Source organism: Pelophylax lessonae (genome assembly GCF_965119305.1).
Source record: "Pelophylax lessonae genome assembly, chromosome: 10".
NCBI classification, from domain to species: domain Eukaryota; kingdom Metazoa; phylum Chordata; class Amphibia; order Anura; family Ranidae; genus Pelophylax; species Pelophylax lessonae.
This window is the reverse complement of record NC_138777.1, coordinates 149,754,910-149,780,044: the sequence shown is the minus strand read 5'-3', so window position 1 is coordinate 149,780,044 and position 25,135 is coordinate 149,754,910.

Here is a 25,135-nt window from a genome sequence, read left to right as displayed (position 1 = left end):
CCAGTTATTGGTGGTGAAGTGGTGCTGTTCCGCAGAGCGACTCACGCGTGCGTGCTGCAGCTGAAACTCCACTATGGCCTGCTGCTGCTCGCACAGTCTTTCCAGCATGTGCAAGGTGGAGTTCCACCTTGTGGGCACGTCACATATGAGGCGGTGAGCGGGAATGCCGAAGTTACGCTGCAGCGCTGCCAGGCGAGCAGCAGAGGGGTGAGAACGCCGAAAGTGCGCACAAACGGCCCGCACTTTCTGCAGCAGCTCTGACATATCGGGGTAGTTTTTAAGGAACCTCTGCACCACCAAATTCAGCACATGCGCCAGGCAAGGGATGTGCGTCAAACCGGCTAGGCCCAGAGCTGCTATGAGATTTCTCCCGTTAACGCAAACCACCAGGCCGGGCTTGAGGCTCGCTGGCAGCAACCACTCATTTGTCTGCTGTTCCATGCTCCTCCACAACTCCTGCGCGGTGTGTGGTTTGTCCCCCAAACAGGCAAGTTGTAAAACTGCCTGCTGTCGTTTACCCCTGGCCGTGCTGAAGTTGGTGGTGAAGGTGTTACGCTGTCCGGATGAGGAGGCGGTAGAGGATGAGGAAGCGGAGTAGGAGGAGTTAGGAACAGGAGGCAAACTGAAGCGCCCTGCAATCCTCGGTGGTGGAAGGACATGCGCCAAATTGCTATCCGCCTCAGGCCCATCTGCCACTGCATTTACCCAGTGTGCCGTTAGGGAGATATAACGCCCCTGACCGTGCTTACTGGTCCACGTATCGGTAGTTAGGTGGACCTTGGCACAGATGGCGTTGCGCAGTGCACACCTGATTTTTTCCCCCACTTGGTTGTGCAGGGAAGGGATGGCTTGCCTGGAAAAGTAGTGGCGGCTGGGCACGACGTACTGTGGGACAGCCACCGACATAAGGTTTTTAAAACTGTGCGTCTCCACCAGACGGAATGACAGCATTTCAAAGGCCAATAATTTTGAAATGCTGGCATTCAGGGCCAGGGATCGCGGGTGGGTAGGGGGGTACTTCCTCTTCCTCTCAAGTGTTTGGGAGATGGAAAGCTGAACGCTTCCACGGGACATTGTGGAGATGGTTGTTGGTGACCCAGGTGGTGGTGTTGCTGACAGATCGTCTGTTTGCGGGGTGGCAGGTGCCGGTATCACTACAGATGTGGCTGGAGCGGCCGAGACTGCAGCAGAAGAGGAAGCAGGATGAGCCAGAGACGTTTCTTGGTTTTGAAGGTGTGTACTCCACTGCAGCTCGTGCTTTGCACTTAGATGTCTGATCATGCAGGTTGTGCTCAGGTTGAGAAGGTTTATGCCTCGCTTCAAGCTCTGATTGCACAGGGTGCAAACCACTCGTGTCCTGTCATCAGCACATTTTCTAAAGAACTTCCACGCTAGAGAACTCCTTTGAGCTGACTTTGGTGCGCTCGTTCCCTTGCTGCGTTGGGCAGTAGCGGGCGTAGTGTCTAGGGCACGGCCGCTCCGCTTCTGCACCCTGCTCCCTCTTCTGCTGTGCTGGTGGCTCTGTGCGACCACCGCCTCTTCCTCCAAACTACTCAGGTCACCTGCATGACGTTCATTCCATGTGGGGTCGAGGACCTCATCGTCCTCCACATCATCTTCCACCCAGTCTTCACCCCTGCCCTCCTTGTCGGTCTCCACAATGCTGAACGCCGCAGCAGTTGGCACCTGCGTTTCATCATCATCGGAGACGTGCTGCGATGATCTTTGCATGTACTCATCTTGAGAAATAAGTGGTTGGGCATCGCTGCACTCAATCTCTTCCACTTCTGGGGCAGGGCTAGGTGGATGGCCCTGGGAAACCCTGCTGACAGAGTCATCAAAAAGAAGAAGAGACTGCTGTATGGCTTGGGGCTCAGACTGCTTGCCTGATTTGCAAGGGGGTGAGGTGAAAGACGGTTGGACATCGGCTGCAGGTGCCAACTGTGACCTTTCTGCAGTAGACTGGGTGGGAGACAATGTGAAGGAACTGGAGGCACTGTCAGCAGCAAACCAATCTACTATCGCCTCCACTTGTTCTGGCCTCATCACTTCTAGGGGCGTATGATGCCCTACCAAATACTGATGCAGGTTCTGTCGCCTACTCACACTTGAGGAAGGTGTTTCACTTGTGCGTGTAGCTGGCACAGATCGACCACGTCCTCTCCTTGCAACAGGAGCTCTAGCAGCAGCACCACCACGACCCAGGCAACGGCCCCTATTTGACGCTCTCCTCATATTTCTGAAATTTAAGATCTTGCCCTAGAAAGGTTTTTATTGAATAGCGGAACAAAAGAACAACAGTATCGCATGGGTGTATCTCACAGTCAAATATGCAAACTATGCCGCAATTTAATGTTTTTTACACCAAAAGGGTGTGTATTGAATAGCGGAATAGGATAAAAAACTGTGTATCTCACACGTACAAACACAGACTAGGCCCGATTAAATTTTTTCCTACCCTAAAGGGAGGATGAGGAAGAGGAGTATGGAACAGGCAGCACCCTCAAATCTTCAGAAGTATGAGATGAACCCCAAAAACTTGGAAAGGTGGATCTCACACGTACCGACAGACTATTCCGCAATTTAATTGAGCCCCAAAGGTTTTTATTGAATAGCGGAATAGGAAATATGATCAAAAAAAAGTGTATGTTTTTCACACGTACAGAAGCACACTAGGCCCCAATTACTATTGTTTGTACACCTAAAAGGATGGATGAGGAGGAGGAGGAGGAGGAGGAGGAGGAGGAGTATAGAACAGGCAGCACCCTCAAAGCTTCAGAAGTATGAGATGAACCCCAAAAACTTGGAAAGGTGGATCTCACACGTACCGACACAGACTATTCCGCAATTTAATTGAGCCCCAAAGGTTTTTATTGAATAGCGGAATAGGAAATATGATCAAAAAAAAGTGTATGTTTTTCACACGTACAGAAGCACACTAGGCCCCAATTACTATTGTTTGTACACCTAAAAGGATGGATGAGGAGGAGGAGGAGTATAGAACAGGCAGCACCCTCAAAGCTTCAGAAGTATGAGATTGTGTTCACTGTACCCCACAAAGATTGTGTTCACTGTACCCCACAAAGATTGTGTTCACTGTACCCCACAAAGATTGTGTTCACTGCACCCCACAAAGATTGTGTTCACTGCACCCCACAAAGATTGTGTTCACTGCACCCCACAAAGGTTTTGTTCACTGCACCCCACAAAGATTGTGTTCACTGCACCCCACAAAGATTGTGTTCACTGTACCCCACAAAGGTTTTGTTCACTGCACCCCACAAAGATTGTGTTCACTGCACCCCACAAAGATTGTGTTCACTGTACCCCACAAAGATTGTGTTCACTGCACCCCACAAAGATTGTGTTCACTGCACCCCACAAAGATTGTGTTCACTGCACTCCAAAAGGATTGTCTTCACTGCACCCCACAAAGATTGTGTTCACTGTACCCCACAAAGGTTTTGTTCACTGCACCCCACAAAGATTGTGTTCACTGTACCCCACAAAGGTTGTGTTCACTGTACCCCCCAAAGATTATATTCACTGCACCCCACAAGGATTGTCTTCACTGCACCCCACAAGGATTGTCTTCACTGCACCCCACAAGGATTGTCTTCACTGCACCCCACAAGGATTGTCTTCACTGCACCCCACAAGGATTGTCTTCACTGCACCCCACAAGGATTGTCTTCACTGCACCCCACAAGGATTGTCTTCACTGCACCCCACAAGGATTGTCTTCACTGCACCCCACAAGGATTGTCTTCACTGCACCCCACAAGGATTGTGTTCACTGTACCCCACAAAGATTTTGTTCACTGCACTCCAAAAGGATTGTCTTCACTGCACCCCACAAAGATTGTGTTCACTGTACCCCACAAAGGTTTTGTTCACTGCACCCCACAAAGATTGTGTTCACTGTACCCCCCAAAGATTTTGTTCACTGCACCCCACAAGGATTGTCTTCACTGCACCCCACAAGGATTGTCTTCACTGCACCCCACAAGGATTGTCTTCACTGCACCCCACAAGGATTGTCTTCACTGCACCCCACAAGGATTGTGTTCACTGTACCCCACAAAGATTTTGTTCACTGCACTCCAAAAGGATTGTCTTCACTGCACCCCACAAAGATTGTGTTCACTGTACCCCACAAAGATTGTGTTCACTGCACCCCACAAAGGTTTTGTTCACTGTACCCCACAAAGGTTTTGTTCACTGCACCCCACAAAGGTTTTGTTCACTGCACCCCACAAAGATTGTGTTCACTGTACCCCACAAAGATTGTGTTCACTGTACCCCACAAAGGTTTTGTTCACTGTACCCCACAAAGGTTTTGTTCACTGCACCCCACAAAGATTGTGTTCACTGTACCCCACAAAGGTTGTGTTCACTGCACCCCACAAAGATTGTGTTCACTGCACCCCACAAAGATTGTGTTCACTGCACCCCACAAAGATTGTGTTCACTGCACCCCACAAAGATTGTGTTCACTGCACCCCACAAAGGTTGTGTTCACTGCACCCCACAAAGGTTTTGTTCACTGCACCCCACAAAGATTGTGTTCACTGCACCCCACAAAGATTGTGTTCACTGCACCCCACAAAGATTGTGTTCACTGTACCCCACAAAGATTTTGTTCACTGCACCCCACAAAGATTGTGTTCACTGCACCCCACAAAGATTGTGTTCACTGCACCCCACAAAGATTGTGTTCACTGCACCCCACAAAGATTGTGTTCACTGTACCCCACAAAGATTTTGTTCACTGCACTCCAAAAGGATCGTCTTCACTGCACCCCACAAAGATTGTGTTCACTGTACCCCACAAAGGTTTTGTTCACTGCACCCCACAAAGATTGTGTTCACTGCACCCCACAAAGGTTTTGTTCACTGCACCCCACAAAGATTGTGTTCACTGTACCCCACAAAGATTGTGTTCACTGTACCCCACAAAGATTGTGTTCACTGTACCCCACAAAGATTGTGTTCACTGTACCCCACAAAGGTTTTGTTCACTGCACCCCACAAAGGTTGTGTTCACTGCACCCCACAAAGGTTGTGTTCACTGCACCCCACAAAGGTTTTGTTCACTGCACCCCACAAAGATTGTGTTCACTGCACCCCACAAAGCTTGTGTTCACTGTACCCCACAAAGGTTTTGTTCACTGCACCCCACAAAGATTGTGTTCACTGTACCCCACAAAGATTTTGTTCACTGCACTCCAAAAGGATTGTCTTCACTGTACCCCACAAAGGTTTTGTTCACTGTACCCCACAAAGGTTTTGTTCACTGCACCCCACAAAGATTGTGTTCACTGTACCCCACAAAGGTTTTGTTCACTGCACCCCACAAAGATTGTGTTCACTGTACCCCCCAAAGATTTTGTTCACTGCACCCCACAAGGATTGTCTTCACTGCACCCCACAAGGATTGTCTTCACTGCACCCCACAAGGATTGTCTTCACTGCACCCCACAAGGATTGTCTTCACTGCACCCCACAAAGATGGTCTTCACTGCACCCCACAAAGATGGTCTTCACTGCACCCCACAAAGATTGTCTTCACTGCACCCCACAAAGATTTTGTAAACTGCACCCCACAAAGATTTTGTTCACTGCACCCCACAAGGATTGTCTTCTCTGCACCCCCCAAAGATTGTCTTCACTGCACCCCACAAGGATTGTCTTCACTGCACCCCACAAGGATTGTCTTCACTGCACCCCACAAGGATTGTCTTCACTGCACCCCACAAGGATTGTCTTCACTGCACCCCACAAGGATTGTCTTCACTGCACCCCACAAGGATTGTCTTCACTGTACCCCCACAAGGATTGTCTTCACTGTACCCCCACAAAGGTTTTGTTCACTGCACCCCACAAAGGTTTTGTTCACTGCACCCCACAAAGATTTTGTTCACTGCACTCCAAAAGGATTGTGTTCACTGCACCCCAAAAAGATTGTGTTCACTGCAGCCCACACACAGAAAAATGGATGTGGATCACTGACACCTGCCTATCTCCTATCCCACACCACACAGAAATATCGATTGTAGTTTGTAGAACACACTTTCCCTAAAATTCAGCAGACTCTGTCCCTAACAGGATTGAGAAGAGATCGTAGATCAGGAGAACTAAGTGCAGACCCCACCCCACACAGCAATATCGATTGTAGTTTGTAGAACACTTTGACCCTAAAATTCAGCAGCAGCCTCTCCCTAACAGGATTGAGAAGAGATCGTAGATCAGGATTGAGTGCAGACCCCACCCCCCACACAGCAATATCGATTGTAGTTTGTAGAAGACACTGACCCTATAATTCAGCAGACTCTATCCCTAAAATGCCTACAACTCGCCCTGCCTAAACACTCCAACCTGTCCCTCAATTCTATCCGGACACAAATGGTTTTTTCCTGCCTATCTTTCCCTAATCAGCAGCCAGCACGTTGATGTGTGCTCTGTCCCTGATCTAAGCAGCATAATGACGCCGCTGCGGCTGCCTCGAACTTATAAAGACTTGGTCACATGCTTCAGATGGCCAATCACAGCTACTGAGACATTTGCAGGCATGGCTGGGATGGCTTAAGGCACACCAGTTAAACGATTGTTGATTGGCTGTTGAAAGCCCGCCATGAAAAGAGCGCCAAAGCATGCAAAACCCGGAAATAAAACGACCGAACACGGATTTTTACCCGAATATACAGTAAAGTGTCCGTGTTCGGGTACAAAAATCCAATTATTCGGTACGAACACGAATAATACAGTCCGTGTTCGCTCAACACTACTCTCTAGCTTTAGTAAATACACCCCTTCATGTTCGATTACCTGCCGCAATATTGCAGTCGGCTATAAGTCGCTGATCGCCGCCATTACTAGTAAAAAAAATAAAATAAATAAAATATAATAAATACAATACCCCATAGTTTGTAGAATTTTGCTCAAACCAAATCAATATACGCTTAATGTGGATTTTTTTTTTGTTTGAATTTTCATTTAAAAATTGTCGATTTTTTTGTTTATAGAGCAAAAAATGTATGCAGAAGCGATCAAATACCACCTTAAGAAAGCTCTATTAGCAGGGGGGAGGGGAGAGGTTGGGGGGGCTATGATGTAAAATGGGTCTGTGATGGCTGCGGACCACTAGAAGATTGAGCCAAAGTGCATTAGTCTTCACCTGTAATATCATGCAGATAACATTTAGGGCTGATTTACAGTCAATGCATTTTTAAACAGTTGGCAGTATGAACGCATATGTAAAAAAAAAATTAATGTATTCCAATTAGCTTTGTTTATAGCATGGCAGTGCTTTCGTGTGCATTTTAAAAAAAGTACAGCATACTGCACTTTCTGCAAAAAAAATGCATTGCAAACATACGTAGATGCATACAAAAAAAAATTAACAAAAAAAAATATTCCAAAAACACACTGCAAATGCACCAAACACGCACTGTGAATGCATTTAAACACACAACCAATATGCTTGCAGAAACGCACAGTTAAAGCAGATATTGTGTATATGACCCCTAGGGTACATTCACACAAGTATTAGTGTATTAATAAATTCTACAAGCAACATTTCCTGCAACGAACATCTTTCAAATGGGTGAATAACAATTTTGACAATAAATGAAACCTGCACTGGAGCTCAGCAGCAGCCAGAGAGCCAGGCAACTAGCATTTTCAGCAGGAGAGATCCACAGTGGCAGGCCACTGTCTCTCCTTTCCTGAAAATGCATGTTTAGTTTTTCTTATTTCGAACACCAGTCTTAGTCAACATTAAAAGTTCTAGAGAAACTGAGCAGGCTGTAAAATGGTTTATAGTATGGGTGCTGTTGGAACATGTACAGGATTTGTTACATTTTAACAAAGTGCAGAAAAAAAAAAAAAGTTTAAACTGTAGTTTTTAAATCAACATTGCAAACATAATCAACCAATACTTACCAAACAAACATGGCAGCAGCAAACCATGTGCTCACATCTGTAGGCCAAAGGGCAGAATGCTTCACAAGTGGGCGTATTTATAGGTAAATCAGCCTTTTTTTCAACCAACTTTATTTGTGACAGTACCAAACTGACAAAGCTCACAAACTCTAAAAACATTGAAAATAACTCTTTTTCTCTTGCAGGAAGGGTTCGCATGCGTCGCTGCTCCTGAACAACTGCGCAGAAATGGAAAATAAATTTAAATCAAGGAACAAATAAAATAAGGCAAAAAAAAAAAAACCTGCATGGTGAACAAGGAATTTAAAGGTCAGCTGACACAGCCACACCACCTCAACTTTAACTCCTTATCGCCCAGATTCAGTGTTGCCTTTGCTTTGCTCAGGGTCAATTTGGCTGTGGTTGTTGTTTTATGGTTTCAGGAAGCAAAAAAAAAAAAAAATTGTCACTTTTATTTGTTCAAATTCAGCAGCCTAATCAGACAAATAGGGTTATTTAATAATGCAGAGTACATTCAGGGCCCATTCATATCTGGGTGTTGTGAAACACACTTCGCGTTTTTAGTGCATTATTAATGCGTTGCGTTACTTTTTTTACTATCAATGGCACCAAGGAAGACGATTATTTTATTCCCACCAACATCATTGATGGAGCTTATTCTGTCCCCAGCCACACTACTGATGAGCTTATTCTGTCCCCACTCGCACCAAAGATGGGGCTTGTCCTATCCCCACCCACACCAATGATGGGGCTTATCCTATCCCAACCAGGGCCGGACTGGCCATAGGGCAGACCGGGTATTTTCCCGGTGGGCCGCGGGCCACGGTCTGCAGACATCAAAAAAAGTTCCCTTATAGTCACTGCGGCCGCCGGTAGGCTTCGCGGCCAATCAGCCTTCTGCTCGGGGGGGGGGGGGGTGAGTCACACCCCCCTGAGCAGAAGGCTAATTGGCCGCGAAGCCGGACAAGGAAGTAATCAACACTCGTCACGAGTCACTCTTGTTCCTTCCCGCCAGTGTCATGCTCGGCGTGGCCAGCCCAGCCCGAATCTCTCAAGCAGCTGCAGTCAGTCTCAGATGTAGCAGCTTCTTCAGTCCGGGGCCCGGGCTGCTCACGGGGGACGGCGGCGGGGAGAAGGTAAGTGAGTGCAGAGTGCAGACAGTGCTGTGCTGCCCCGGTGTTGCGGGGAAACCGATATCGGCACAACACCGGCCGACCGTGTGTGCTGACTGCTGATCACTCTGCCTGATCCCATCCATCCCTCCCACTGCCATCACTCTACCTGCCCTAATCCCATCCACCCCCCCCACTGCCATCACTGCCTGATCCCATCCATCCCTCCCACTGCCATCACTCTACCTGCCCTGATCCCATCCACCCCCCCACTGCCATCACTGCCTGATCCCATCCATCCCTCCCACTGCCATCACTGCCTGATCCCATCTCTCCCACTGCCATCACTCTGCCTGCCCTGATCCCATCCATCCCTCCCACTGCCATTACTGCCTGATCCCATCTCTCCCACTGCCATCACTCTGCCTGCCCTGATCCCATCCATCCCCCCACTGCCATCACTGCCTGATCCCATCCATCCCCCCCACTGCCATCACTCTGCCTTCCCTGATCCCATCCATCCCTCCCACTGCCATCACTGCCTGATCCCATCTCTCCCACTGCCATCACTCTGCCTGCCCTGATCCCATCCATCCCTCCCACTGCCATCACTGCCTGATCCCATCTCTCCCACTGCCATCACTCTGCCTGCCCTGATCCCATCCATCCCCCCCACTGCCATCACTGCCTGATCCCATCCATCCCTCCCACTGCCATCACTCTGCCTTCCCTGATCCCATCCATCCCCCCCACTGCCATCACTCTGCCTGTCCTGATCCCATCCATCCCCCACTGCCATCACTACCACATCCCATCCATCCCCCCCACTGACTGATCCCATCCATCCCTCCCACTGCCATCACTCTGCCTGATCCCATCCATCCCTCCCACTGCCATCACTCTACCTGATCCCATCCATCCCTCCCACTGCCATCACTCTGCCTGATCCCATCCACCCCTCCCACTGCCATCACTCTGCCTGATCCCATCCATCCCTCCGACTGCCATCACTGCCTGATCCCATCTCTCCCACTGCCATCACTCTGCCTGATCCCATCCATCCCCTCCACTGCCATCACTGCCTGATCCCATCCATCCCCCCCACTGCCATCACTGCCTGATCCCATCCATCCCTCCCACTGCCATCACTCTGCCTGCCCTGATCCCATCCATCCCCCCTACTGCCATCACTCGGCCTGCCCTGATCCCATCCATCCCCCCCACTGCCATCACTGCCTGATCCCATCCATCCCCCCCACTGCCATCACTCTACCTGATCCCATCTCTCCCACTGCAATCACTCTGTCTGCCCTGATCCCATCCATCTCCCCCACTGCCATCACTGCCTGATCCCATCCATCCCCCCCACTGCCTGATCCCATCCATCCCTCCCACTGCCATCACTCTACCTGATCCCATCCCTCCCACTGCCATCACTCTGCCTGCCCTGATCCCATCCATCGCCCCCACTGCCATCACTGCCTGATCCCATCCATCCCTCCCACTGCCATCACTCTACCTGATCCCATCTCTCCCACTGCCATCACTCTACCTGATCCCATCCCTCCCACTGCCATCACTCTGCCTTCCCTGATCCCATCCACCCCCCCCCACTGCCATCACTCTGCCTGATCCCATCCATCCCTCCCACTGCCATCACTCTGCCTGATCCCATCCATCCCTCCCACTGCCATCACTGCCTGATCCCATCCATCCCTCCCACTGCCATCACTGCCTGATCCCATCTCTCCCACTGCCATCACTCTGCCTGCCCTGATCCCATCCATCCCTCCCACTGCCATTACTGCCTGATCCCATCTCTCCCACTGCCATCACTCTGCCTGCCCTGATCCCATCCATCCCTCCCACTGCCATCACTGCCTGATCCCATCTCTCCCACTGCCATCACTCTGCCTGCCCTGATCCCATCCATCCCTCCCACTGCCATCACTGCCTGATCCCATCTCTCCCACTGCCATCACTCTGCCTGCCCTGATCCCATCCATCCCCCCCACTGCCATCACTGCCTGATCCCATCCATCCCTCCCACTGCCATCACTCTGCCTTCCCTGATCCCATCCATCCCCCCACTGCCATCACTCTGCCTGCCCTGATCCCATCCATCCCCCACTGCCATCACTACCACATCCCATCCATCCCTCCCACTGCCATCACTCTACCTGACCCCATCTCTCCCACTGCCATCACTCTGCCTGCCCTGATCCCATCCATCTCCCCCACTGCCATCACTGCCTGATCCCATCCATCCCCCCACTGACTGATCCCATCCATCCCTCCCACTGCCATCACTCTGCCTGATCCCATCCATCCCTCCCACTGCCATCACTCTGCCTGATCCCATCCATCCCTCCCACTGCCATCACTCTGCCTGATCCCATCCACCCCTCCCACTGACATCACTCTGCCTGATCCCATCCATCCCTCCGACTGCCATCACTGCCTGATCCCATCTCTCCCACTGCCATCACTCTGCCTGATCCCATCCATCCCCTCCACTGCCATCACTGCCTGATCCCATCCATCCCCCCCACTGCCATCACTGCCTGATCCCATCCATCCCACCCACTGCCATCACTCTGCGTGCCCTGATCCCATCCATCCCCCCTACTGCCATCACTCGGCCTGCCCTGATCCCATCCATCCCCCCCACTGCCATCACTGCCTGATCCCATCCATCCCCCCACTGCCATCACTCTACCTGATCCCATCTCTCCCACTGCCATCACTCTGTCTGCCCTGATCCCATCCATCTCCCCCACTGCCTGATCCCATCCATCCCCCCACTGCCATCACTCTACCTGATCCCATCCCTCCCACTGCCATCACTCTGCCTGCCCTGATCCCATCCCCCCCCCACTGCCATCACTCTGCCTGATCCCATCCATCCCTCCCACTGCCATCACTCTGCCTGATCCCATCCATCCCTCCCACTGCCATCACTGCCTGATCCCATCCATCCCTCCCACTGCCATCACTCTGCCTGATCCCATCCATCCCTCCCACTGCCATCACTCTGCCTGATCCCATCCATCCCTCCCACTGCCATCATTGCCTGATCCCATCTCTTACACTGCCATCACTCTGCCTGATCCCATCCATCCCTCCCACTGCCATCACTCTGCCTGATCCCATCCATCCCTCCCACTGCCATCACTCTGCCTTATCCCATCCATCCCCCCCACCTGCCATCACTCTGCCTGATCCCATCCATCCCTCCCACTGCCATCACTCTGCCTTATCCCATCCATCCCTCCCACTGCCATCACTCTGCCTGATCCCATCCATCCCTCCGACTGCCATCACTGCCTGATCCCATCTCTCCCACTGCCATCACTCTGCCTGATCCCATCCATCCCTCCCACTGCCATCACTCTGCCTTATCCCATCCATCCCCCCACCTGCCATCACTCTGCCTGATCCCATCCATCCCTCCCACTGCCATCACTCTGCCTTATCCCATCCATCCCTCCCACTGCCATCACTCTGCCTGATCCCATCCATCCCTCCGACTGCCATCACTGCCTGATCCCATCTCTCCCACTGCCATCACTCTGCCTGATCCCATCCATCCCTCCCACTGCCATCACTCTGCCTGATCCCATCCATCCCTCCAACTGCCATCACTGCCTGATCCCATATCTCCCACTGCCATCACTCTGCCCGATCCCATCCATCCCTCCCACTGCCATCACTGCCTGATCCCATCTCTCCCACTGCCATCACTCTGCCTGATCCCATCCATCTCTCCCACTGCCATCACTCTGCCTGATCCCATCCATCCCTCCAACTGCCATCACTGCATGATCCCATCTCTCCCACTGCCATCACTCTGCCTGATCCCATCCATCCCTCCCACTGCCATCACTCTGCCTGATCCCATCCATCCCTTCCACTGCCATCACTCTGCCTGATCCCATCCATCCCTCCCACTGCCATCACTCTGCCTGATCCCATCCACCCCTCCCACTGCCATCATTCTGCCTGATCCCATCCCTCCCTCCGACTGCCATCACTGCCTGATCCCATCCCTCCCACTGCCATCACTCTGCCTGATCCCATCCATCCCTCCCACTGCCATCACTACCTGATCCCATCTCTTACACTGCCATCACTCTGCCTGATCCCATCCATCCCTCCCACTGCCATCACTCTGCCTGATCCCATCCATCCCTCCCACTGCCATCACTCTGCCTTATCCCATCCATCCCCCCCACCTGCCATCACTCTGCCTGATCCCATCCATCCCTCCCACTGCCATCACTCTGCCTGATCCCATCCATCCCTCCCACTGTCATCACTCTGCCTTATCCCATCCATCCCTCCCACTGCCATCACTCCGCCTGATCCCATCCATCCCTCCGACTGCCATCACTGCCTGATCCCATCTCTCCCACTGCCATCACTCTGCCTGATCCCATCCATCCCTCCCACTGCCATCACTCTGCCTGATCCCATCCATCCCTCCAACTGCCATCACTGCCTGATCCCATCTCTCCCACTGCCATCACTCTGCCTGATCCCATCCATCCCTCCCACTGCCATCACTGCCTGATCCCATCTCTCCCACTGCCATCACTCTGCTTGATCCCATCCATCCCTCCCACTGCCATCACTCTGTCTGATCCCATCCATCCCTCTAACTGCCATCACTGCCTGATCCCATCTCTCCCACTGCCATCACTCTGCCTGATCCCATCCATCCCTCCCACTGCCATCACTCTGCCTGATCCCATCCATCCCTCCCACTGCCATCACTCTGCCTGATCCCATCCATCCCTCCCACTGCCATCACTCTGCCTGATCCCATCCACCCCTCCCACTGCCATCACTCTGCCTGATCCCATCCCTCCCTCCGACTGCCATCACTGCCTGATCCCATCTCTCCCACTGCCATCACTCTGCCCGATCCCATCCATCCCTCCCTCCCACTGCCATCACTCTGCCTGATTCCATCCATCCCTCCCACTGCCATCACTCTGCCTGATCCCATCCACCCCCCCCACCCCCCCACTGCCATCACTGCCTGATCCCATCCATCCCTTCCACTGCCATCTCTCTGCCTGATTCCATCCATCCCTCCCACTGCCATCACTCTTCTTGCCCTGAGCCCATCCATCCCCCCCCCACTGCCATCACTGCCTGATCCCATCCATCCCTCCCACCGTCATCCCTCTGTCTGATCTCCACCCCTCCCATGAGGCAGTGGTGATGGGGTATAGGGATGACATCAGTAGCGGTGGTGGTGGGGATAGGGATGACATCAGTGGCAGTGAACATTGTCATTTCTATCCCCACCACCACTGCCACTGATGCTATCCCTATCCTTACCACTACTCCCACTGATGTCAACCCTATCCTCATCATTCCCACTGATGTCATCCCTATCCTCAACACCGTCACTGATGTTATCCCTATCCCAATTTTGTTTATTAAAAGTCTTGCAATCAATAAGCATAAAATCAATATACATAAATAAATATATACATATTTACATGTTATCCCTATCCCAACCACCACTGATGTCAACGCTATCCCCACCACCACCGCCACTGATGTCATCCCTATCCCCACCACTGCCACTGATGTCATCCCAATCCCCACTGCCGCTGATGTCATTCCTATTCCCACTGCCAATGATGTAACCCCTATCTCCACCACCACTGATGTCACCCCTATCCCCACTAACACTGCCACTGATGTCACCCCTATCCCCACCACCACTGCCACTGATGTCACCCCTATCCCCACCACCACTGTGCCTATGGAAAATATAGGGTACTGAAATGTGTTGCCATTTTTGGGCATGCATAGTCTTAAGGTTTGACATGTTGGGTATTTATTTACTTGACACAAACTCATCTTTTATATGTTACCCAAAAATTGGGTAATATATTTTTTATGTACCCTAAAATTACCTTTTCCCTCTTAGCCTGGGTTCACACTAAATGCGGACTGCATCTAAATAGCAACCCGTCCATGCAAACATATTGCAGAGTGTATGTTAGGTTAACGACACCCCGCAATCGGTTTTCAAAACGCAGCACGATTTGCAGAATCAAATCGCATGGGTGTGCAGGCTAAATATAACTAAAAAAACATAGAGAAACTGGTAGTTGTTCATCATTGGTCATTTTGTTTAAAAAAAAAAAAAAATTGGCTGCTCAGCCTAAAATGCCCGGGCCTATTTTTTGTCCCAGTCCGGGCCTGATCCCCACCCACACCAATGATGGGGCTTATCCTATCCCCACCCACACCAATGATGGGGCTTATCCTATACCCACCCACACCAATGATGGGGCTTATCCTATCCCCACCCACACCAATGATGGGGCTTATCCTATCCCCACCCACACCAATGATGGGGCTTATCCTATCCCCACCCACACCAATGATGGGGCTTATCCTATCCCCACCCACACCAATGATGGGGCTTATCCTATCCCCACCCACACCAATGATGGGGCTTATTCTATCCCCACCCACACCAATGATGGGGATTATTCTATCCTCATCCACATCAATGATGGGGCTTATTCTATCCCCATTCACACCAATAATTGGGCTTATTCTATTCCCACTCACCAATAATTGGGCTTATTCTATTCCCACTCACACCAATAATTGGGCTTATTCCATTCCCACTCACACCAATAATTGGGCTTATTCCATTCCCACTCACACCAATGATGAGGCTTGTTATATCTCCACCCATACCAATGATGGGGCTTTTATCTCCACTGACACCAATGATGGGCCTTATTCTATCCCCATTGACACCAATGATGGGGTACTATTTCTCCCACTGATACCAACGATGGGGGCTTATTCAGTCCCCACTCGCATCAACGATGGGAGTTTATTCAGTCCCCACTCGCACCAACGATGGGGGTTTATTCAGTCCCCACTCGCACCAACGATGGGGGCTTCTTCTGGCCCCACTCGCACCAACGATGGGGGCTTATTCTGGCCCCACACGCACCAACGATGTGGGCTTATTCTGGCCCCACACGCACCAACGATGGGGGCTTATTCTGGCCCCACACACACCAACGATGGGGGCTTATTCTGTCCCCACTCGCACCAACGATGGGGGCTTATTCTGTCCCCTTTCACACCAACAATGGGGGCTTATTCTGTCCCCTTTCACACCAACGATGGGGCTTATTTTCTTCTCCCTGGCACCAATAATGGGGCTTATTGTATCCCCACTGACACCAATGATATGGGGTAATTTTCCTCCCACTAACACCACCAATATGGGGCTTATTTTGCTCTCACTGACACCAACTAGAAAATGTATTATTCACTTACTAACACTAAGAGTGGAGCTTATTTTATCCTCATTGATAACAAAGATGGGGCTGAGATGGGCTCGGGGGTGTTCAAGTTCCCACTTGCCCAATCCCACCAGGATGCCGACACTGCACTCTGCTAATCACAGGCAGTGAGACATTTCCCGATCCGCAGCTGCGCAGATCAGGAAATGTCTCAGTGCCTGTGATTAGCGGAGGGCTCGGGCACATGGAAACTCAAACAAACCCGAGCCCATCTCTAAACACCAATAATTAGTCCTAATGACTCCAACAATAAGGATTTGTTTATCCCAAAGATATCCTTGATTGGTTCTTTTTATTCTGACTCCAGCAATGTGGGGCTTATTTGACTTCCAGGGAACATTGACAACATGGGACCCATTTTGCTTTCATTGACATAAACAATATGGGTGTCAGCTCACTGACACCATCGATATGGGGTCTTACATTTTTTTCTAACTGATATCAATGATATGTGGCTTGTTTTGCTCATGCTGATACCAGCAACAAGGTTTTCTCCTCCCACTGACATTATCAGGCTTTTTTTTTTTTTTATATCCCCACTGACACAAGTGATGGGGCCTTTCCACTACTAGGAACATCAAAATACATTGGGTCATTTTCCTCCCACTAAATCAAAATGACACCACCGCCACTGATGTCATCCCTATCCCCACCACTGCCACTGATGTCATCCCAATTCCCACTGCCGCTGATGTCATTCCTATTCCCACTGCCAATGATGTAACCCCTATCTCCACCACCACTGATGTCACCCCTATCCCCACCACCACTGCCACTGATGTCACCCCTATCCCCACCACCACTGTGCCTATGGAAAATATAGGGTACTGAAATGTGTTGCCATTTTCGGGCATGCATAGTCTTAAGGTTTGACATGTTGGGTATTTATTTACTTGACACAAACTCATCTTTTATATGTTACCCAAAAATTGGGTAATATATTTTTTATGTACCCTAAAATTACCTTTTCCCTCTTAGCCTGGGTTCACACTAAATGCGGACTGCATCTAAATAGCAACTCAACCATGCAAACAGATTGCGGAGTGTATGTTAGGTTAACGACACCCCGCAATCGGTTTTCAAAACGCAGCACGATTTGCAGAATCAAATCGCATGGGTGTGCAGGCTAAATATAACTAAAAAACATAGAGAAACTGGTAGTTGTTCATCATTGGTCATTTTGTTTAAAAAAAAAAAAAAAATGGGCTGCTCAGCCTAAAATGCCCGGGCCTATTTTTTGTCCCAGTCCGGGCCTGATCCCCACCCACACAAATGATGGGGCTTATCCTATCCCCACCCACACCAATGATGGGGCTTATCCTATACCCACCCACACCAATGATGGGGCTTATTCTATCCCCACCCACACCAATGATGGGGTTGAGTTGGACACACACACATTAACGCATACACCTAACGCACAGGTGTCAAGGAGCCCTGAAGGTCATTTAGTTACAAACAGCAGTTAGCAAAACCTTCCTCTGTACAATCAATCTGAAGCAATGTAGAAGTTTCATAGATAGTTACTGAGATCTGTATGGGAGCAGAAGCTCTGGGCGCTGCTTTGTGGCCCAACGTTGCAAAGGATTGTGTTATATGGAGAGGAAGATGGAGGGACAGGTAGAAAATCAAGCTTTGAACTTATACTAAAACGCATTGCTGGAATGGTACAGCTTGATTGAATATAAAAAGCTTGGTTTAGCTCAGTGGGGACCAGGCTGGGTGGAGTGTAAGCAGACTTTGACTTTATTTCAGGAGGAAGCCATTGCACATGGAAATACAATTGGTGAGTTTAGGGTGTGATCCATTACAGTCTAACATTGTCTTACCTTCTTGATGTCAGGTGGCTATTGTACCTTACACAAGCAGAATGTGAGGATCCACCCTCCAACACAACCAACATGTGCGGATCCACCCTCCAACTCAACCAATATGTGCGGATCCACCCTCCAACTCAACCAACATGTGAGGATCCACCCTCCAACTCAACCAACATGTGCGGATCCACCCTCCAACACAACCAACATGTTTGGATCCACCCTCCAACACAACCAACATGTTTGGATCCACCCTCCAACACAACCAACATGTGCGGATCGACCCTCCAACACAAACAGCATGTGGGGATCCACCCTCCAACACAACCAGCATGTGGGGATCCACCCTCCAACACAACCAGCATGTGGGGATCCACCCTCCAACTCAACCAACATGTGCGGATCCATCCTCCAACTCAACCAACATGTGCGGATCCACCCTCCAACTCAGCCAACATGTGAGGATCCACCCTCCAACTCAGCCAACATGTTAGGATCCACCCTCCAACTCAGCCAACATGTGCGGATCCACCCTCCAACTCAACCAACATGTGCGGATCCACCCTCCAACTCAACCAACATGTGCGGATCCACCCTCCAACTCAACCAACATGTGCGGATCCACCCTCCAACTCAACCAACATGTGCGGATCCACCCTCCAACTCAACCAACATGTGCGGATCCACCCTCCAGCTCAACCAACATGTGCGGATCCACCCTCCAACACAACCAACATGTGGGGATCCACCCTCCAACATAACCAGCATGTGGGGATCCACCCTCCAACTCAACCAGCATGTGGGGATCCACCCTTCAACTCAACCAACATGTGAGGATCCACCCTCCAACTCAACCAACATGTGAGGATCCACCCTCCAACTCAACCAACATGTGAGGATCCACCCTCCAACTCAACCAACATGTGCGGATCCACCCTCCAACTCAACCAACATGTGCGGATCCACCCTCCAACTCAACCAACATGTGCGGATCCACCCTCCAACATGTGCGGATCCACCCTCCAACACAACCAGCATGTGGGGATCCACCCTCCAACTCAACCAACATGTGCGGATCCATCCTCCAACTCAAACAACATGTGCGGATCCACCCTCCAACTCAACCAACATGTGCGGATCCACCCTCCAACTCAGCCAACATGTGAGGATCCACCCTCCAACTCAGCCAACATGTTAGGATCCACCCTCCAACTCAGCCAACATGTGCGGATCCACCCTCCAACTCAACCAACATGTGCGGATCCACCCTCCAACTCAACCAACATGTGCGGATCCACCCTCCAACTCAACCAACATGTGCGGATCCACCCTCCAACTCAACCAACATGTGCGGATCCACCCTCCAACTCAACCAACATGTGCGGATCCACCCTCCAACTCAACCAACATGTGCGGATCCACCCTCCAGCTCAACCAACATGTGCAGATCCACCCTCCAACACAACCAACATGTGGGGATCCACCCTCCAACATAACCAGCATGTGGGGATCCACCCTCCAACTCAACCAGCATGTGGGGATCCACACTTCAACTCAACCAACATGTGAGGATCCACCCTCAAACTCAACCAACATGTGAGGATCCACCCTCCAACACAACCAGCATGTGCGGATCCACCCTCCAACACAACCAGCATGTGCGGATCCACCCTCCAACACAACCAGCATGTGGAGATCCACCCTCCAACACAACCAGCATGTGGAGATCCACCCTCCAACTCAACCAGCATGTGGAGATCCACCCTCCAACTCAACCAGCATGTGCGGATCCACCCTCCAACGCAACCAGCATGTGCGGATCCACCCTCCAACATGTGCGGATTCACCCTCCAACTCAACCAACATGTGGAGATCTACCTTCCAATGCAATCCCGAGCCAGTGAGTGAGTATCTCATTCATTACCAGTGTAGATTTTGCTAAGGTTAACCCTATAACCCAATACAATGTTCTGCTAGATTTTTTATTTTTTTTAAGTCTTATATTATACACTATCAAAAGTATTGGGACACCTGCCTTTATACGCCTTTATATGTAACTTTAAAGGCATCCCAGTCTTAGTCCTAGAGGTTCAATATTGAGCTTGCCCAGCCTTTGCAGCTATAATTGTTTCAACTCTTTTGGGAAGGCTGTCCACAAGGTTTAGTAGTGTGTCTATGGGAATGTTTGATCATTCCTCCAGAAGCGCATTTGTGAGGTCAGGCTCTGATGTTGGACGAGAAGGCCTGGCTCACCGTCTGCGCTCTAATTCATCCCCAAAGGTGTTCTATCAGGTTGAGGCCAGTCAAGTCCCCCAAACCCCAAACTTGCTCATCCAACTCTTTATGGACCTTGCTTTGTGCACTGGTGAGCAGTCATGTTGGAATAGGAAGGGACCATCCCCAAACTTTTCCTACAAAGTTGGGAGCATGAAATTTTCCAAAATGTCTTGGTTTGCTGACGCCTCAAAAGTTCTCTTCACTGGAACTAAGTGGTCAAGCCCAACTCCAAGCCAGGCCTTGGGGGGGGGTGAGTCCACATCAGTGCCTGACCTCACAAATGCACTTCTGGAAGAATGGTCAAAAATTCCCATAGACCCACTACTAAACCTTGTGTACAGCCTTCTCAGAAGAGTTGAAGCTGTTATAGCTACACAGGGTGGGCCAACTCACTATTGAACCCTATGGACTAAGACTGGGATGTCATTAAAGTTTATGTGCATGTGAAGGCAGACGTCCCAATACTTTTGGTAACATATATATATATGTGTGTATGAGCCTCTCAACAGGCTTATGCTTTTGGGAGTATGATTTAGACATGTGCGATTAATTTCAAGTGTATCTAAATTTCCAAATTACAATAGATGAAACATTTTTTTTTTTTTTTTCCCAAAAAAGTTTTTATTTAGAAATTGTCAGAAAGTACATAGAACACACAGTCTCTTAAAACAAGAAACATTAATTTGGCAACAAGTTTAACGTTAACTGGCATGGTTTACATGAGAGATATAATACATTATGCAAAGATAAGTAGTATATCATGAACATTGTTTACCGAGCTGAAACAAAATTGGTAACAATATTACACATCCATCCATAACTATAAAAGCAGTCGGAACATAAGATAAAGAAACCTTTCTTTTATGGGTAGGTTCACCGTTCAGCTTTTTAACAAAACCACACAAAAGGGGCGGGTGAGGCAACAAGTAACACGCCTAAGCGAGGGTGTTATGGGGGTGAGTTTGCCCTTATGGATATAGAGGTAGCGTGTGTAATTTACCATTGAGTCAAGGTGAAGTCGTGTGTGTGGAGTTTGGAAAGGTTAGAGTTATAGATAGAGTATCTCTGTGATGGCACGAGAGAAAGTATGTTCCTGTAAGGAGATGAAGTCCCCTAAGTGACGGGGTCCACCTCCCTACTTAATTTGGAAAGTGTTGTGTGGGGTGGTGGGGGGGAAAGGAAAAGGGGGGGGAGGGTGGGTAGGGTAGGAGGGGAGGGGGAGAAAGAGTCCGCGGCCTCCGCCTCCCGACTAGAATGATTTATTAGTCTGAGATACCAACAGGAGTCAGATCCGAAGTCCGCTCCCACTAGCTTCCCTTGTGTAGGGGTGGGAGAGACCTACAGATGTGAGTCCAGCTGGGAAGAAAGAGTTAGATGTATGTTTTTCCAAGAGCTATTTGGTGGTGTACTATGACTTTGATGGGTTAGCGATAGGTGAGTCACGAGTCATTAAGTGTAGGTTCAGTCGATGGAGCAGTTATATTGGATGAAGGAACTTGAGAATAAGACTCGCGGAATGATATCCAGGGGGCCCAAGTGCTAGCATATGAGTTTGTCCTGTCACGGGCAATCGCTATTAACTCCTCTAGCTTAGCAATTTTGTCCATTCTATTTAGCCATTCCTGTTTTGATGGCAGATCAGTTGATTTCCAGTGGGATGGAATACATGCTTTGGCTGCATTGAGTAGGTGAGGCATGAGGGATTTGCAGTATCTATGAGGGGGAATTTTAGTAAAGTGTAATAGAAATTGGGTGGGGGAGAAGGTGATATCCATATTCAGATCATTTGCGATTGTGTCACGAACCGAATTCCAGAATGGACGGATCTTTGGACAAGTCCAAAAGATATGGAGGAGGGTTCCCGTGTCAGAATGACACCTCCAACAAGTGTCAGGGATGCTAGGGTTAAATTTGTGGAGGAGTGCTGGGGTTCGATACCACCTGTTTAAGAGTTTGTAGCAGTTCTCCTGTGTGGAAACATTGAGGGATCCCTTATGTGTGATCTGGGACATGTTTTCCCAATCTTTATCAGAGTAGGAAAGGTCGAGGTCTGATTCCCATCTTGGTTTAGCTTTGTTAGTTTTTCCTTGGGGGTCTGTAATCAGGAGATTATATGTTATTGAAATGAGGTGGCGTTTGGGTGAGGCATTTAAACATAATTTTTCAAATGGAGAAAGGTCTCTCGATAGGTTGCCAGTGCGATTAAGTGAATTAAGGAAGTGTCTGATTTGAAAATATGACCAATTAGGGATGGGGGAAGATAAGGTATTAGGTTTAATCTGAAGACGATCCAATAGTGATCCTTTCTCAAAGAAATGGAGTGCTTCTATATGTTCATCGTGCCATGTATTTTGCAGAAAGGAATGAGACATCACAGGAGGGAAGTCTGGATTTAAATGAGTTAAAGGACCAGTAGCCGAAGAGACAGAAGCTAGTTTACAGGCATCCCTAAAGGAAGCTAGAGTAGCGTGCATGAGAGGGTGTTTTTTTAGTGACAAAGGAGTGTGATCATTTGCAGACCAGAGTATAGTACGAAGAGGTAGGGTGCAAAAGGATTTTTCTAATACTACCCAGTCTTTGTTGGGTTCGTGCAGGAACCAGTCCAGTATTCTCGTCATATGACAGGCCCAATGATACTTTTGGAGGTCTGGAAGACCTATGCCTCCTTCTATTTTAGACTTAGACAGAAGAGCGAAGGAAAGTCTGGGTTTTTTCTGAAACCAAAAGAATTTAATGCAGAGGGTTTTGAAGGAATTGAAAAAAGTTTTGGGAATTTTAATAGGGATAGCTTGGAGAAGGAAGAGTAGACGCGGGAGGATATTCATCTTAATGATAGCAGCACGTCCAAACCAAGAGAAATGCGGTTTGGACCATCTTTTAATATCATCTCTAATCGTTTGCAATACTGGGAGAAAATTTGTGGGGAAGAGGTCAGCCAAGTTGTTTGTAAGGTGGATACCCAGGTATTTAATTGAGGAATGTGTCCATTGGAAAGGAAAGTTGGATTTACATTGGTCAACCAATTTTTTAGATAGGGATATGTTGAGGGCATTCAATTTCGAGAAATTAATTTTAAAATTGGAGATATTTTGGAAGAGTTTGAATTCCTTCAGGAGGGATGGGATGGATACGAGGGGGTTACTAAGAAACAACAGAATGTCTTCGGCGAAAGCCGCTATTTTATATGTGCGATGTGAAATAGTTATTCCTGTTATGTTTGGGTTTAGTGCTAGTGAACGTAAAAAAGGTTCCAGGGTTAAAACAAAAAGGATTGGGGACAAGGGGCATCCCTGTCTCGTCCCGTTTCCAATGGAGAAGGCGCTCGACAGGCTCCCATTGACTCTGACACACGCTGAAGGTGTAGAGTACAAGGAAAGAATGAGAGTGAGTAGGCGGTTAGGAATACCTATATATTTTAGGACACTTACCATATAATTCCAGTCGAGCCTGTCGAACGCCTTCTCGGCGTCGAGAGAGAGCATGAATCCCTTTATTTTGTTTGAGGTCATCCAGTGGTGGATATTGATGGCTTTTTTCGTGTTATCACGAGCTTTGCGTCCAGGGACAAAGCCCACCTGATCTTTGTCTATCAGCTGCGGGATTAAGGGGAGTAGTCTATTTGCGATAATTTTGGCAAAGAGTTTGATGTCCACGTTTAGTAGAGAAATTGGCCTATAATTAGTCACATAAGTTGGGTCTTTATTTTCTTTGGGTATTACGGAGATGTGGGCGTCTAATAATCTATTGTGTGGATATGGGGGAGAGGCCAGCGCGTTGAATGCTTTCAACAGTAGGGTGGAAAGGAGGTTTGTGAAAGTTTTATAATATGGGGCTGTGAATCCATCCGGGCCTGGACTCTTACCTGCTTTGAGTTGGGAGATTGCCAGTTTGAGTTCCTCTTCCGATAGGGGGTTTTCTAAATCTCGAGTTTGCGAGGAATTAAGGGATTTAGGGCACGCATTTTGGAGGAAGTCGTGGATAAGGGAGTTCTGTGTCTGTTCAGTGGTTGTGCGGTCTAGGTTGTATAATTGGGTGTAATACTTCTCAAATTGGGATGCAATGTCAGGAGTCTTTACGAAGGTATTTCCATGTTTGTCTCTAATTGAGTGAATAGAAATCTTGGCTTTTTTTTCTTGAAGGGCTTTAGCTAGGAATTTGCTACTTTTATTCCCGAACTCGTAGAAAAGTTTCTGTTGAAGAATGAATTTGCGTTTAACTTTGATATGAAGCTCGTCTAGTAGCAGTTGTCTATTGTGAACGAGTTCGAGATAAGTGTGCTGTGCTTTAGTGCTTTTATGTGTTTTTTCCAATTCCTGGATTTTGTTAATTAGGGATCGGACGTGTGCTTCGAGGGCTTTCTTTTTAGACGATTTGAGAGAAATGAGTGTGCCTCTCATGACACATTTGTGTGCTTCCCAGATGGTTATGGGCGACACATCGTCATCATTATTGACAGAGAAGTAATCAGTAAGTTTATTTCTTAAGTATTGGATGTCTGGCTCGTGGGTGAGGAGGGTGGAGTCCAGTCTCCAGAATTTGTTGTGTGAGGAATCTTTGGGGATCAAAATTGTCAAGGACACAGGGTGATGGTCTGAAATCAACATTGGCTTAATTGCTGCTTTCCTGA